Here is a 17,657-nt window from a genome sequence, read left to right as displayed (position 1 = left end):
CTGGTCCCCTTTCTGGCTTCTCCAAGAATGGAGAACTCTATCATTTCATGGTCACTCGGTCCAAGACGGTTTCCAACCATCACATCTCCCACCAGTCCTTCTCTGTTTGTGAAGAGAAGGTCTAGTGGGACACCTCTTCTGCTAGGCTCACTAACCAGATGTGTCAGGAAGCTGTCTTCTACGCTCTCCAGAAACCTCCTAGACTGCTTTCAATGGCTGCGTTGTGCTTTCAGGATATATCTGGGAAGTTGAAGTCCCTCACGAGAACAAGCGCTGATGATTTTGCAACTTTTGTCTGCCACCTGTGGAATTCCTTATCTGTCTCTTCATCTTGGTTCGGCGGTCTATACCAGACCCCCAATAAATTCCTAAGATGAATCACTCTCTGGAGGTTTTCTGCTGAATAAAGAGAAGATCTAAATAACTAACTTAGAACCAGCAGATAACTCTTAGGTGGCTTATCTCGAGTGAGATAAATTTTAAATCTGCTTATAACTTCTTGAGGAGATTCTATAATTTTATTTAGTAGTGGATTTATTTTTTGGAAATAACCAGAGTTGTTACTTGGGATATTATTCTTTCGTGCATTGCCCTCAACAGGAAAAAAAAATAAAGTTATGTCACTAAATTAAACAAGATCAGCAGTCTTTCTCTGATCTTGAGAACAAGTGACACATTTTGGTTGAATCCATCCAGAGTATTTTTCTTTGCATCTGATCTGTGCTCTATCTGCTTTAACCCTTAGATAAAGTTATAATTTTATAACTGGTTTTGGTTGGTTGTTTGGTTTTGGTTTTAACTTTGTGTTTTTGTTTTTGTTTTCTTGCTTTTGTTTGTTTGGTTGGTTTTTGTTTTGTTTTGTTTCGAACTTTAAAGTGTCTGACTGTGAGCATCAATTGCAGAGATTTAGGCACAGTTGTTGCACAGCATGAAACAAGGTTTTAGTTGTTTGTCTTCTAGTGTGGTACAAGGATGTAGAAGGGTCTCTCAGAGCATAAATTCTCTGAGGCCTGTTGGAGGACTGTGTAGAGATGGGAGTTAAATTTATCTATGTCTTATTCATATTGCCCTTTGGAAATGATTCTTGAGTATTTCTTCACATAAGTTGCATTTCAAATAGTGCTAGGTGGTACAGCCAAAAAGAATCCTGGAGTGTATGTTAATAATATAAACACATGATGCAGAATTTTAGTACAGACTTCATCAAAGCAACAATGAACTTCAATGACATAACATATTTTTCTTCTGCTTCAAGTTTTCTGTAGGCTTAAATGAAGCTGGGAGAAGGCAAGTGTGCTAAAACTATTTAAACTGTGCAAATGCATCCATAGGTGTGTGCCTAAGAGTGAAAAACAAGCATAGCAATTCCGTTTGTAGTACTGCTACTTGACAGAAAATGGAAATAGAAGTAATGCTCAGCAAAGGGTAGTTAATAAGACAATTAAAACAACAACAATGACAAAACCACCTCTAAGCATTAAAAAGAAACACTTTCAAAGTATATAATAATGTACAACATGTCAGACGTCTGGTTGGCAGATAAAACGTCTTTATCTTTCAAATCTGGCCTAACATAAATCCAAATTTACCCCGTCAAATTAGTAAATATGAAATGCTTACAATGGTTTCAGGCATAATTGTCCTATTCTTTGGGAACTGCATCCAAACTACCATTCCAGTCTGTATACAGTGGAGTCCCTCAAGGTTCCATTTTAGGTCCAGTCCTCCTCAATGTTTTTATAAATGATTTGGATGTAGGACTACAAGGTGTTCTGAGCAAACTTGCCAATGACACCAAACTTGGAGGAGTTGTGGACTCAGATGAGGGTGGAAAGGCCTTGCAGAGAGACCTGGACAGATTGGAGAGCTGGGCAATCACCAACCTCATGAAGTTTAACAAAAGCAAGTGCAAGGCCCTGCACCTGGGACAGGGCAACCCTGGCTATACGTACAGACTGGGCAATGAGACGCTGGAAAGTAGTCCTGCAGAGAGGGATCTGGGGGTTGTCGTTGACAGCAAGTTGAATATGAGCCAGCAATGTGCCTTGGCAGCCAGGATGGCCAGCCATATCCTGGGGTGCATCAAGCACAGCATCACTAGTCAGTAGAGTGAGGTGATTGTCCTGCTCTACTCTGTGCTGGTGCAGCCTCACCTCAAGTACTGTGTGCAGTTCTGGACATAACAGTACAAAAAGGATGTAAAACTGTTGGAGAGTGTCCAGAGGAGGACGACGAAGATGGTGAAGGGCCTAGAGGGGAAGACATATGAGGAGTGGCTGAGGTCACTGGGCCTGTTCAGCCTGGAGAAGAGGAGGCTGAGGGGGGACCTCATTGTAGTCTACAACTTCCTGTAGTGGGTTTATGTGGCAAGGTTTTGGTAGCAGGGGGCCATAAGGGTGGTTTCTCTGAGAAGGATCTAGAAGCTGCCCCATGTTTGGGAAGGGCCCCATTGTTTTCCAGAGCTGAGCCAATAAGTGATGTTGTTTTGCCCCTCTGTGAGAGCATATTTAAGACAGGGAAAAAAAACGCTGCACCACACAGCAGCTGGGAGAGTGAGAGGAGTGAGAAAAACAGCCTTGCAGGTGCCAAGGTCAGTGAAGAAGGAGGGGGAGAGGTGCTCCAGGCGCCGGAGCAGAAGTCCCCTGCGGCCTGTGGTGAGGACCATGGTGAAGCAGGATGTCCCCCTGCAGCCCATGGAGTACCACGGTGGAGCAGGGTTCCACACTGCAGCCCGTGGAGGAGACCACGGTGGAGCAGGTGGCCCTGCGCTGATGGAGGCTGCCGCCTGTGGAAGACTCCTGCTGGAGCAGATTCTGGGCCGGACCTGTAGCCCGTGGAGAGGAGACCACGCAGGAGCAGGTGACCTGGCAGGAGCTGCTGCCCGTAGGGGAGCCAGGTTGGAGCAGTTTTCTCCTGAGGGATGGACCCCGTGGTATGGACCCATATCTGGAGCAGTTCTGGAAGAGCTGCTGCCTGTGGGATCAGTTCATCAAGGACTGTATCCCGTGGGTGGGACCCCACAGCACAGGGGACGAGAGTGACTGAGAAGGAGCGGCAGAGAAGTGCTGTAGACTGACCATAACCCCTGTTCCCCCGTTCCCCTGTGCCGCTCGGGGGGAGGAGGTGGAAGAGGGTGGATGGGGGGGAGGAAGGTGCTTTTGGTTTCTTTCCTTTGTTTCTCACTTCTCTAGCTTGTTAGTAATGAGCAATAAATCTTACTATCTCCTTATGCTGAGTCTGTTTTGCCCATTACAATAATTATTGCGTGATTTTCTCGTCCTTATCTCAACCTTTGAGCCTTTTTCACATATTTTCTCCCCATTCCTCTTTGAGGAGGGGGAGTGAGAGGGTGGCTGTGGTGGAGCTGGGCTGCCCACTCGAGCGGAACCACAACACTTCCTCATGAGGGGGAGTGGAGAGGCGGGTGACCTGTTCTCCCTAATCATCAGTGATAGGACCCATTGGAATGGTGTTAAGCTGAGGCAGGGGAAGTTTAGGGTTGACATCAGGAAGAGGTTCTTCACCGAGAGGGTGGTTGCACACTGAAACAGGTTTCCCAGTGAAGTAATCACTTCACCAAGCCTGTCTGAATTTAAGAAGCGATTGGACTGTGCACTTAGTCACATGGTCTAAACTTTTTGGTAGACCTGTCCTAATGGGTACCTTCCAACTTAGGATATTCTATGATTCTATGATTCTAAGTCTTCATGTGGAAAGGTGAAGACCGGTGGAATGACTCCATCACTCCCGTCTTCCATGGTATGTGCAATATTGCATGTCTCCAACATTTAGTTCCACCAAAATGGCGCAATACTGTGACAGAAATTCCCAGGGGCAGAATTCATCTTATCTTGGGCACAGAAGATTTCCCACTGGAGAAGTTCAAAAGTACTTATTTTTCTACATTAACTGGACAGAAGACAGTGTTTTGTTTTTTTTTTTTTTTTTGTTTGTTTGTTTGTTTGTTTTTGTTTGTTTGTTTGTTTGTTTGTTTTTAGGAGTGTTGCTTTATTCAGCCTATAAAACTGAAGCCTCTATTGTGTGTCTGAGCTTGGAAAAATAAACTCTGCCCAATATTTTATAAATGTCTTGCTTGCTTAACTTTTTTATACCGAGTCATTCATCCAAAGCAAAATTAACACAGGGCAATTTATTCCATGTTTCATTACAGATCAGTGACTGCTGTGGCTCTAAGATGGACATGAGATTCCCACTGACTACCTCTGCTTCTCAGTAACTTGTATGTAACACTTCCCATGGGGCGATTCAAACACATGTCCGTGCAGGAACAATTTATGCCTTATTATCTTCTCTTTAATGAACTGTGAATGTCCTTGTATCTCAAAACATTCTGTTAAATGTTTTGAATTCTTATCTAATCATAAAACAGGGAAAAGGTTATTGATTTTTTGCAATACACATATCTCTCTGGGTATTTCGGTTTCAGAGCTCTCTAAAACAGAGAAATTTTGAAAATGTAGGTAGTGAAAGTCTCAATCTACACAAGTATTGCTTGAGACAATTTTATTGCAGACAATAGTTTCATGAAAGAACTTTGTCCTCTAAGTGCAGACAAAACAGAGTGCAACTCATTTTTAAAAATGAGTATGAATTAAGCAGGAAACAAACAACAACAACAACCAAAAAAAAGAAAAATACTTTGTAATTAGACTGAGATGACATGTTGTTTGGATGCTGGTCTTGAACCTGGAAGAGCTGATTTAATTGATGACAGTGCTACAGAATCCCTACCTTGGGAAAAAACTATTTACTCCTGTATGTCAAAACAACACTAAAGCTAAAGTATGTTCTACCTCCATTCAAACTTACTTTGCTTACTTTTCTCATGTTATAAGCTTACAGGTAGAGAAAGCTTGTTATTAACTTTGCCTTACAAACATAACGCAATATGCCGAAATTTCAGTGAGAGCTTTTATGAAAACCTTGTGGGTTTACAAGGGTTTGCACAAAGGGATGTGGTAATTCTGTGGACTGAATCCAAGCTGAAACCTTACATAGTCTCTGTAGCACCACCTATAGCCCTGTGCTGCGTCCCTCTATGACAGTATTTTGGAAAGTCTCACCTGAAAAGTGTAGCTGGGAGTCTAGATCCTGAAGAGGATGGAGAAAAACTGTTCTGCAGCTGCTGCCATGCCTTGCAGATTTCTTCAGCTGAGGCAGCAAAATAGGAGATGTCAGCACAGATCACTGCTTTACAGTTGCTAATGTAGCTGCCTCATGTTGTGTACATTGGGACCATCATTCTTTTTTTTTTTTTTTTTTTTCCTGGAGCATTGTAAGTAGGGTCCAGACCAAATCTGACAGGTACAAAGATTCAGCTTGCCCTAACTTCAAGTGGCTATAGTATATATACATATATAGAGGGAGTCTATATATATATCTAAGCTGCTGGTTTAGTTTGTGGCACTGAGTATATTGGCAGTAATTAAACTTTAGACTACTAACTTTTGTATAGACACTTATATTCTTGACAACTAGCTTAAGAACAGGCTGAGCCCTAATCACTGCATGTGCAGAATGCTCAAGTCAAAAATTAAAATTACTTCAGATTTTATAGGACATATATATATAGTTTTTGATGTACCGGATACAAAGATGGGAGTAGAGGAAGAAAAATTGTGACATCTGTGTTGCTCAACTCCATTACTATGGTGATATCCCTCAACTATTACAGTATTTAATCCTTATTGTTATTTCATGCTTGTGAACTAATAGATAAGGAATAGTGAATCACAAGAAGTTTTTAGTAAAGTTGAATTTGATCCTGACTTTGAGACTACATAACCTGCTGAAATCTTTTTTAACCTGTGGCTACCTCCTGCCTTGCTGGTAGCCCTTGGCTTGATGTTTGGCTTCAGAGAGGCAAAATGCCTCAAATTGCCTTACCAGATGGCCAGGGAAAAAAAAAAAAAAAAAAAAAAAAAAAAAAAAAAAAAAAAAACACTTAAAATGAGTAATGGAAAATTTAGGCTGAAACCAAGGGTAAGTGAGATCTATAAGACTGTAGACTGATCTCTAGAGAGAAATGGTGGAAACTGTTGCATTTTAAAGTGGACTGGAAAAAGTACTGGAAAATGTACCTCGGGGAGTAATCTTGCATTGGATGAGGGATAAAGTAAGTGACTTACACTAACAGGTCTTTTCCATCTTTAATTTTGATTAATCTATGATCCCAAGCAAAACATACTTATTTCCTCAGTTTAATATACTACAATCTGGAAAAGAATACGACAGAAGTGTTTGAGGATGTGATCTTTCATACAGCCCAGTAAATGTCAGAAATCAAGCTGCCAGCACACAATACCATTTCGTTACTGTCACTTATCTACATACTAAAACAGCAGAAAGATTTGGGAGGCTGGGTCAGTTTAGTGGGGCTTCTTTTCTTCTTTCCCCATATTAAGCAAAAGTGCAGGCCATGTGAACATGAAACCTCTGCAATAAATGCAGAAAATTAATTCCTGTTACTTTCATTCCACAATGCTTCTTCATTCCTTCTTCTTTCTGTAGTTCATGGTCTGTTTGTTAATGTAATGTTGTCTGCAAGAACATTAAAAGGTACTTTGGTTCATTGTTTTTGCCTTAAGTGCATACATTTCCTACCCTTTAAGTGGGAATCACCGTCTGTGGGTTTGTGGGCTTCTGTTTTTTGTTTTGATTTTTTTTAAAAAACAAACAAACAAACAAATCAGGCGAAATCACTGGAGAGCTACATTATTCTAAACAATTTATGAGACAGTCTGCCTCACTATATTTCCCTGTAGAAGGGATTGGGCTGATTTTATAAATGATTTATTATTGTTTTCTTCTGTAGGCACCAATAGACGAGGCAGAAAAAATCAAAGTAAATTGAATGCAAAGTAATCAGTTTTCTTCCTTTAGAGTGGAACAACACTTACACATCCATATGCTTACACTAAATATTGTTAAAATTTGAAAGTAACTATGAAACATAGTTTCAGAGTTTCAGATTTATGAAACAGAGGCTCAACATAAAAACATAGGATGGACTAACATTAACTGAGAATGCAAAAAGTGATAAGGAAGGAAAGATTTATAGCTGCCTGTGCAGAAAAACTGTCTTGTTTGTTGAGTGGCTCAAGAGATCATTAGAGATCATTGGCCAGGTGACTTTTTTTTTTTTTTTTTTATTTTAAATTCTTTTCTGTCAGGAGAAATACAACAGTTAGTAAATTCTGAGTGACTTCTTACTGAGTTGCAACTTAATATTTGTATTCTTTTTAAACCAGAGAAAAATACATAAATCAAAAGTGAAATAAAAAATCAGTCAGGCCAGTCCTGGCACATACAATTTATAAATATCTGCCATTCAAAAGCCAAAAAAAAAATCAACAAATATTATTTCTGCATAATAATAATTTTGTCAAACATACTGAGGAAGGTGTATAGTCATTTGGCAATTAGCCCATGAGGGTGTATACTGACTCTATTATACTTTAATGGTACCTAAACTAGCACTTTTTAGTGAGTTTAAGCATACCACCAAAAATTTATGAATGTAAATTTAGAATATGGATATGACTTTTTAAAGTTGTTTACAAATGACAAATACCTTGAATATTAATTTTACCTGATGATGTTAATTAAATTATATTTATACTATAATTGTTATAGTCTTGAAAATACTTTACCAGAAGGACATAACCTAATGACAAACCAGCTATATACCTATAGAAAAGACAAACCATTTATAGAAAACAATAGCAGCTTGCTAATACAGAGCCAGGCTTATGTAGACTGATCAGAAATGTACTATTAAATGTGCTCCCAGTCTGTGCTCCCAGTGAGAAGGAAACCACAAAGACATTTTAATTTTACAGAGACAAATTAAAAGAGTCAAGCATCTTCATACGGTGCAGCTGTCATAAAATCTAAGATAGAAAACAGAAGTGAAAGTATCTTCAAATCACATCCATATTGGCATTTCACAACTGCAGCCTGATTGTATTGTTAATTAATTCTCTAAATACACAATAAGCCAAAAAGACAATTTATAAAGCATACTTGTCATTTAATTAGTAAACTAACTTTTTATCTCAAATGTTTCTCTATTTAATTAGTAGGTACTGAAGGCCAAAATCACACCAGCTGGAGTCTGTAGAAAGAAAAAATTATTTAATTTATCTAGTCAACAACTTTTAGCAGAGTGGTCTGTTAAGTTCTCTTCTGCCTGGTTATTTATGCTTTGCCACTATAAAACAGAATCTGGAAATAAAATTTCAAAGCTGAGTTAATAGTGTAATTCACAGGATCAAGTTTGTAATTATTCATGTCTTCAGTTTTACTTAATTATACTCAACTTTTGTACTGTCATGTTAAAAAAATTACTCACATGAAGTCAATTAAATGTACAAATGTTTCTTGGATCAACCCCTCTGTATAAATTAAGGAGATTTGGAAATTGCTCTCTCAGAAGTGACTTGTTACAAGATGCTATGTACCGAGCACATATGGAAATGAAATGGAAATAGAAATGACTAGCTTGAGGCACTGTAAATCATACATAGTTCTGCAATTTTGTACAGACTTCTTTAGAAGTTGCTAAGAAAAGTTGCTAAGAACCACTCTAAGGAATGTGTTAGATGACCCAGAGACATCAGATACCAGTTAGTTGTCTTTTTCATACCAGAATAGGGACTAGGTCTATGTTTTCTTGATTCTCAACACTCACCTGAAGTCATGTGTTTATTTTTTAATTCCTGAGTTTGTTTCCAACTTCTTTTAAAATGCACCTGCTAGGGATAGAAATGGTGGCAGCTTCCTTATAAAGAGCACCCTCCTAGCAAATGATTAATTTCCTCTGAAGAGTAAAATGATGCAAATTTGTCTCTCCTTCAGCAGAATCTTTTCTTAGCCATAAGGGGAAGCAGCTCTAGATGAGTTTGAGGGATGAAAAACACTCTTTTATTCAAGGTTGTGCCAAAGTACAGGTTTTCAGGATCTCAGGCTTTCTCAGAAGCACATACATTTCTTTCAAGTATCACTTCAGGGGCCTAAGTATTTCTGGATGTTCTTAGATGTTTTTCACTCCTGTGAAGAGATTATGTTAGCACTACCTTATCTCACTGGGTGTTTGAAGTATTCTAGAGTGATGATAGACATTGTATTACTTTTCCTGTGCATAGGAGGTAGAATTTAGAGAAATCTTATATTCCATATGTAAAGATTTAAATGTTATATCTTGTCCTTCTGACTGTGTTTCTACTCTGTGAAACAATAATATTTGGTATTAACAAATATTGTCTAGGACCCTTTGGTTGAGAGAAACCTGGAACTTATGACAAGTTGACCTTGAAATTTGATTTCCCTAGTCATAATTCATAGTTTAAATAAACATAAATTAATTAATTAATTAATTAATTAAAAACACTCTATGAAAGGAAGAAATGATTTTGAATCATGCAATAATATATTAAGAAAAATATAAAGGGTGTATCAGAGGAGAGAGACATACTACTGCCTTAGGCTAACTTAATGCTTCTATTTCAGTCATGCAGAGGCTTTGTGGTATATTGTCATGGCTGTTGTGTTATTTTAAAACAGACTTTTTCCCTTATATGAGAAAGATCATGATGATCTATTCTTAACGGATATTGACAAAGTCAAGGATTCTTGCCCTGAAAATAAAAATTGCCCTAAGAGGAAAATCTTCAGCTATAACATATTCAAGTTAAACAGAAAAATAAATATTTACAACCCTATGACAATCAGACAAAATGCAAAACTGCACATCAGATTGATTGGCCCAATTCTACACAGAGGAAAATACTCTTTAAAAAATGCAGGAAGTCAATCTATATCAGTATTTTAAATATGGTGACAAATCAAGATTTGAAATACGTTTTTCTCTACACATATATACAGCATATTTTCAGACATCCAGGGATTACCGTGGCTTCTGTACTCTTGATATGGCAAGAAAATCAGAGGTATGACTTCAGATTTGCCTTCTAGTTATTTTATAATTCTGATGAGATATGATATAGTTTCTGATGGGTTAGTTTTTTGTTCTACAGCCCCTGAATAAAAGCTGGAGGGACTGTCAGGGATCAAACATGGCACAAGAGCCTTTTGCTCTCTCTAGATATCCTACTTTTGCATTATTCTGTTAGAATATCACAATGAAATTTTTGATTGTGCTATATTTATGGTTTTGTTTATTTTTAATTAATTAATTTATTTATTTTCTGTTCATTCCTCTGTAAAATAACTGTAGCTCAAGATTTCGGTGAGCTGTACCCACAGATGAGAAGTTCTGCTAATCACCAGTGAAATCTGGAGTTATCAATCATGAAGCTACTACCAAAATCACCCTCACAAAACCATGTTAGGTTGTCACAGGCAAGGGTTGTTACAGGCATGTCTGATGAGGAGAAGCTGAGGACATGTTTGTCTAGTTTGGAGAAAAGGAAACTACTTCTTGAGGAGGGGAAATGGAAAAGGAGGTGTTGATCTCTTCTCTCTGGTAACTAGTGATAGGATGCATGGGAATGGCACTAAGCTTTTCTAGGGATGTTCAAATTGGACATCAAGAAAACATTCCTTATCATGAGTGTTGTCAAACACTGGAACAGGCTTTCTGGCACAATGGTTGACACTCCATGTTTGTTAGTGTTCAAGGGACATTTGTATAATGCCCTTAATAAAATGATTTAACGCTTGCTTATCCCTGAAGAAGTCAGATAGTTGAACTCAATTTCCTTGTAGGTCCTTGTAGGCTCCATTCCGTTCCATTCCATTCTGTTCCATTCCATTCTATTTCTATTTCTATTCTTATACTTTCCCAGTGAGATGATTTCCTTAAGAGGGAGGAAACGTGATATTTTTATTACTGAGCAAAAGAAGTTTAAGTAAGTGCAGAGACACAACTGATTTCTCAGCAGCACAAGAAACCAACAGTCTCCTCTCCCTTTAATTGCACTGCTCCAAAAGCAAAGGATTAGTGTAAAGTTCCTGAGAAAGGAAGAATGGAGCCAGAAGGGAGGTGTGGGAAGAGCACCGGCTTTACTTCTGTTCTCAACAAGAATATGAGAAGGGTGTGAGTGGGACAACCACGTTTAGTGTGGCATTCCTTGCACACATAAACCTCCAATGATAACATGGAAAATCATGGCAAATTTCCAGTGTAGACAAAGTATTTAGCATGCTCTATGGGGCCATTGTCTGCTTGTGCTGAAGAAAAGGGTAGAAGAGAGAAGTGGGAATAAGAGTGTTTAGGGTCATTTTCCAGTTCTCACATTTTCAGAACAATGCTGAAAACTTGGCATATATTGGAAAAGGTATAAAAGAAATTGCTAAGGAAACAGAAAACATGCTTAAGTTTGAGACTTTTAAGAGGTTTAGTATTCTTAAAGTTATCCAAGAGAAACATATGAGACGTTTTCGATGTGACCTGAATATAACCACGTTCAGAAGAAAGCTATGAAAAGTAGATCTTTAATATGTCCTAAAATTTCAAACTTGACTGGATGAGAAATAAATAAGATAGAGTTTTTATTTATTTTATTTTATTTTATTTTATTTTATTTTATTTTATTTTATTTTATTTTATTTTATTTTATTTTATTTTATTTTATCTTATCTTATCTTATCTTATCTTATCTTATCTTATCTTATCTTATCTTATCTTATCTTATCTATTTCTTAACCTGAAAGATGTTTAGCCTTACAACAATACATGTAGGTATGTGCAGATTTCTCCATTACAGGACAGGGTATTTGTTTGTTTGTTTTACTTCACTTTTCTTTATGAAATTGCCACGGTTGCCTAAGGAGATATCAGAGGTTTAAAGAAGTAAGTTTCAGGACATAGTTGCTTAAGAGAATGATCTTTTAGAACACTGAAGCCTATTTATTTCTATAAATCAATTAAATAATTTTGATAATCATGCAAGCTCCTCTTCAAACTTCCCTACACCAAACTGAAACCTTCTCAAATCATAGATATGTCAATTTCTTGAAGAAGCTTCTGAGTTTAGATACCTTCAAGCAATGATAGGCAACATTTGTCCACACTTATTTCACACAATGCTATAGGTGGTCCACCAACATCAAGAAAACCTTTAGCTCCCCATTACTGTACACAGTGTACCTTTAAATCTCATCATCTGGAGAAAGAATAAGATTACAAGAGAAATTAACAGATTTAGATACTTATTTATACCATTTAGATAATTATTTATACCCTTTAATATATACTATTATACTACTTAAATGGAGTTTACGTGTTGTAATGATTTTAAGGAGCATTTCAAAGCCTTTGAAAATGAATGACCAAAATTGTACACCTGTGAATGTCCAGGGTAGAGACTTCAATTACAGCTTAATATCAGATAACATGTGTAGGTATTTATTTTAAAGATGTGATTCCATAAGTTTATAAATATACATATATGTGTGTGTATATTTACTTTTATGTGCTAGTAATTAATATTTCCCTAAATGGTGATTTCTGGAAGTCATATTTGTTATTGCAAAGGATGACTAAATTGCCTAATTCCTCTATTTTTAATTTCCTTTTTAGTATATATTGTAAAAAATATTTTTTTCTCTTTATGTACCTAGGAATGTACCTAATGGAATGTACCTAATCCATTCTAGAATGAATTTTCCTAGAAACTACAGAATTTTCCTTGCAAATATTTCCATCTGGGTTTTAAACATAAAGGACTGTGCTGTGTTTTACTCTACCCATCTTGTTTCCTGTAAGATTTACAACAGAACATGTTATGTGGTGTGGTAGAAGAAATATTCAAAATTCCTCCTCTTTCAGTTTTTGAATGGTGGCATACTTAAAAAAAAAAAAAAAAAAAGTTTCATGAAAAATTATTTGGACATTGTACATGGGAAGATAACACCACCCACGGCAAGAGTGTTGGAATTAGAGGACCTTTAGGGTCCCTTCAAATTCAAATTCAAACCGTTCTATGAATCTATGCATTTAGAGGACTTTCACAATCTCTCTTCAAAGATAATCTTTGACCAAATATTTCATAAAGACAGAAAGATCACTTTAGTTAACTAATCAATCAGTTAACACTCTCACAATATATGTATCAGGTTTCCTTTTCAAGCATTATTCAAACAATAATTTACATAATGTTAGTACAGGGCTTGGAAATAAGTGAATTAAATATTAAGTATATAAACGTATTTCCATAAGTTACTCTTCAAAATATAAAGCCTTGTAAATGAATTTATGATCCAGTTTATGTGTGGATTTGTCATAGACTTACTACTAGGGAGTAAGAATCATAATCAATTTGAATGCCAGAATCTAGATTAGGAAGAAGGTAGAATTCCATAGCCTAAATCCAAAGCAATGTACATAGCACCCTCATTCAGCTGCTATCTAACGTCAGAGGCTTTTCAGCAAATTCTGAACCTTTTGTTTTAATTATTATTTTTTAAAGGTATATTTCTGAAGGCTTCAGAAGAGACCTTTCAGTTTGAAATCAGCCGATGGAAAAAGAAAAAAGCCAGTAAGATCCAGACCCCCATTCCACCTTATTCAGTCTTTGTGACCCAATGATTATTGCTTATTGTTTTGAACAGCAGACCAGCTTCTCTAGAACAGTCCATACCTTGGTGCTTAGGGCATATATGAAGTAGATGACAGCTGTGATATAGAAATTACACTTATACAGAGAAAGTTGCTGACTGTGACTACAGAACTATTGGTTGAAAGAGGACATAATATCTTTTAAACAGAAAAGGACATGTGCCTTTAAAAAAAAAAAAAAAAAAAAAAAATCCTGCTTCCTGTTTCCAAGAGAGTTCTGAACTGTGGATTACAAATGGATAAAGCTCCATCATGAATTACAAATTTTCTTAGCTTTCTCATTTTTACTATCTATCTGACTGAGACTGTTTTGGATCCATTCTTTTGCCTCTCCATTTTCTGTATCTGGCATTCTGAAGACAGTGAATTTCACTCCCGGACATAACTTCAACAGATACCATGTAGCATTTAGACTCCAGTCTTCTGTGGATAAAATGATGAAGGACTAGCTATTACGGATCCTAAATAAGAAATTATGATGCCACCTGCAGAAGGACATTAATGAATATCTTTCGCACTGAAGCACATCATTTACAAATCTAAAACCAGATAACAATTGGACATCTTCTTAAATAAAGTATATGCAGTATAATTAAAAATAAAGGAAATAGTTATCATGTAAGCTATTAAGCTGTACTAGGTCTGGCTGGGATGTTAACTTTCCCTGCAGCAGCCCATACAGTGCTGTGCTCTGCACTTGTAGCTAGAACAGCAGCGGTATCACACCAGGGTTGTGTCTGCTGCTGAGCAGTGAGAAATGGTCTAGAGAAATGGTAACTGACAAAGTAATTGGGAGAGGGACACAGGTTCTCAGCCTCTGGAGACTACTCCTCGCAGCTATGAAAGAAAGGTATCCCCATAAGGAAGATACTGTATATCAAATAGGCAAGAGGGCCACTGTGGTTAAAGGTCTCCAGCATCTGTGGGAATTGGCTGTGCTGGAGATGATTTATAGTGGTTTGGACAATGCCCAGACACCTCAAGATCCTGATGAAGTCCAGTGCACAACATCCATGTGGCGTAAATTTTTGCAGAGTGCACCATCAGCTCATGCCTGTACGCTGGCAGTAATTCAGTGGGATGAGGGGATGGGACCAACAGTGTATTATCTGTCCTGCCAGCTTCAAAAATATCAAGACAATCTCTCTGCTCCGCTATGGGCCTGTGTCTCAGATGAGGAGAAATTGTCCAAAAGACTTGACCACCTCGTAGAACAAGCATATCCCTCCTCATCCAGATGGAGTGATATTTCAGCAACTAAGAATTAGTATTTTCCTGAGAGAAAATACTCGTGTACTCTCTCTCTTTTCTCAAGAGAGTACACAAGACACGCACCGCGTGGCACCTTGTGGTTTTATCTGCATGACCACGGGGGAAGATATGAGGAAAAGGGATGGTGTAGCTAATTCAACCCTTTCTGCTCAGGTACATGAACAGTGTGAGTCCTCTATATCGAGTGACTCAAAAGAGAAACTATTCTGAGTGGGGCCCCGAGCAGCAACAGGCCTTTGAACAAATCAAACAAGAAATAGCTTGTGCAGTAGCCCTTGAGCCTGTCTGTACCAGACCTGCTGTGCAAAACATACTTTACACTGCAGCTGGGGAGCATGGCCTCACCTGGAGCCTCTGGCAGAAAATCCCAGAAGAAACTCGAGATCGACCTCTGGGTTTCTGGAGCCAGGGCTATTGAGGATCAGAAGCCAATTAAACCCTTGGTACTCTCATATGCCATGAGAGGTACTCATGGCATATGAGGGTGTTTGAGCTGCTTCAGAAGTTGTGGGTACAGAAGCACAGCTCCTCTTGACACCACACCTGGCTGTGTTACGTTGGATGTTCAAAGAGAAAAATCCCACTGCACACCATGCGACTGATGCTACGTGGAGTAAGTGGATAGCATTAATTACACAGCGGGCTCGAATGGGAAAACCTCATCACCCAGGAATCCTGGAAGAGATCACGGACTGGCCAGAAAGCAGAGATTTCAGAGTGCTGACAGAAGAGGTAACCCGTGCTGAAGAGGCACCACCATATAATGAGTTGCCCGAAGACAGAAAGCAGTATATGTTGTTCACTGATGGATCCTGCCGTGTGGTAGGGAGCCATTGGAAATGGAAAGCTGCTGTGTGGAGTCCCACACAACAAGTTATGAAGGCCATGGAAAAGGAAGGTGAGTCGAGTCAGTATGCAGAAGTAAAAGCCATACAACTAGTCTTAGAGATTGCTGAAAGACAAAAATGGCCAATACTGTATCTCTACACTGACTCATGGATGGTGGCAAATACTCTGTGGGAGTGGCTGCAGCAATGGAAACAGAGCATCTGGCAGTGCAGAGGTAAACCTATCTAGGCTGCTATGCTGTGGCAAGATATTGCTGCCCAGGTAGAAAACCTGGATGTAAAAGTATGTCATGTAGATGCCCACATGCCCAAGAGTCACGCTACTGAAGAACATCAGAACAATGAAGAAGCAGATCGAGCTTCAAAAATTGAAGTGGCTCAGGTGGACCTAGACTGGGAATGTAAGGGTGAGCTGTTTGTAATTTGATGGGCTCATGAAACATCAGGACATTTGGGGAGGGATGCCACATATAGATGGGCTCGTGATTGAGGGGTGGACTTGACCATTGAGGCCATCACACAGGTTACCCATGAGTGTGAGACCTGTGTTGCAATCAAGAAAGCCATGAAGGTAAAATCTCCCTGGAACGTGGGGAGATGGCTAGTGTTTCAATATCATGAGGCCTGGCAAATTGACTATATCGGAACACTCCCATAAACCTGCCAAGGCAAATGGTACATACTCATCATAACAGAAGCATCTACTGGGTGGCTGGAAACATACCCCTTAAACCACACCATGGCCCAAAGCATTATCTTGGGCCTAGAAAGGCAAGTGTTGTGGCATCATGGCACACCAGAGAGAACTGAGTCTGACAATGGGAGTCATTTCTGAAACAATCTTGTCACCTCCTGGGCCAAGAGGCATGGTATTGAGTGGGTGTATCATATCCATTATCACCCACAAGCCTCTGGGAAGGTTGAGAGGTACAATGGCCTGTTAAAGGCTATGTTACGAGCATTGGGTGCTGGGACATGGAAACAATGGGACATAAATCTACCAGAAGCCACTTGGCTACTTAACAATAGGAGGTCCGACAGCTCTGCTCGTCCTGCCGAAACAAAACCCCTACACATGGTGAAAGGAGCTAAAGTCCCCATAGTGCATGTAGGAAAGTGGATGGGGATGGGGAAGGCAGTGGATGCTAACTTCACATTACATTCATTCCAATTTTCCTATACTCTGATTTTCTTACTTTTTTAACCTGCTCAGCAATCCAGATTTTCTTTATTTACCCACTATTTTGCTTAATCCAAGCTAATTATCACATAAAGGGAAGCAGTGTGCTCAAGCTGGTACCTGCTAATCTCATCAAACCAAGCTCTATGTTTTCAACCTTTCACTTAGCACACAAAATGAAACATTACCTGATGATTTTTAAAGTAAATATGCAAGAAAAAACATCATCTGAAGTGTTACACTCTCAGAGGCAATTCATGAGAATCTACATTATTTGAGCAGCTTACAGAGACAATATGATTTCCATAAAGAATTGCCTTCCACATCTGGTAATGGGAAGCCCAAGTAGCATTGTTACCTTCCAGAAATCAATCTGAACCTCCTAGTGGTTACAAATATTGTGTTCTTCTTTTCTGAATAATGAGTTTTCCCATTCTGTGACTACTTACAGCCCAAAGTTTCCCCAAAGGACTGTGTGGATCATGTGTACCCTATGCCACTGAAGTGAAATTGCTTCCAGAAAGAACAGGAAAGCAGTTGGCAGTGAAATTACATTAAAGGGAAAGGGGGCTCCATTTAGATCACTGGTTTCATGTAAAATGTCCTACTCTGATGAAAATGACCACTTCTGGTACTTGAAGTCCTGCATGCCATAAAATACATGGGGGAAAGATGACTTCAAAACACTTTTTATGAGTCTCTGTTTATAGTCTTGTTCTCAGTATCACAAAAGGAATACTGACATTACTAACAG

Source organism: Anas platyrhynchos, chromosome Z, assembly GCF_047663525.1.
Source record: "Anas platyrhynchos isolate ZD024472 breed Pekin duck chromosome Z, IASCAAS_PekinDuck_T2T, whole genome shotgun sequence".
Lineage (NCBI taxonomy): Eukaryota > Metazoa > Chordata > Aves > Anseriformes > Anatidae > Anas > Anas platyrhynchos.
The sequence above is the reverse complement of the archived record's forward strand: the minus strand, read 5'-3'. Positions refer to the sequence as shown.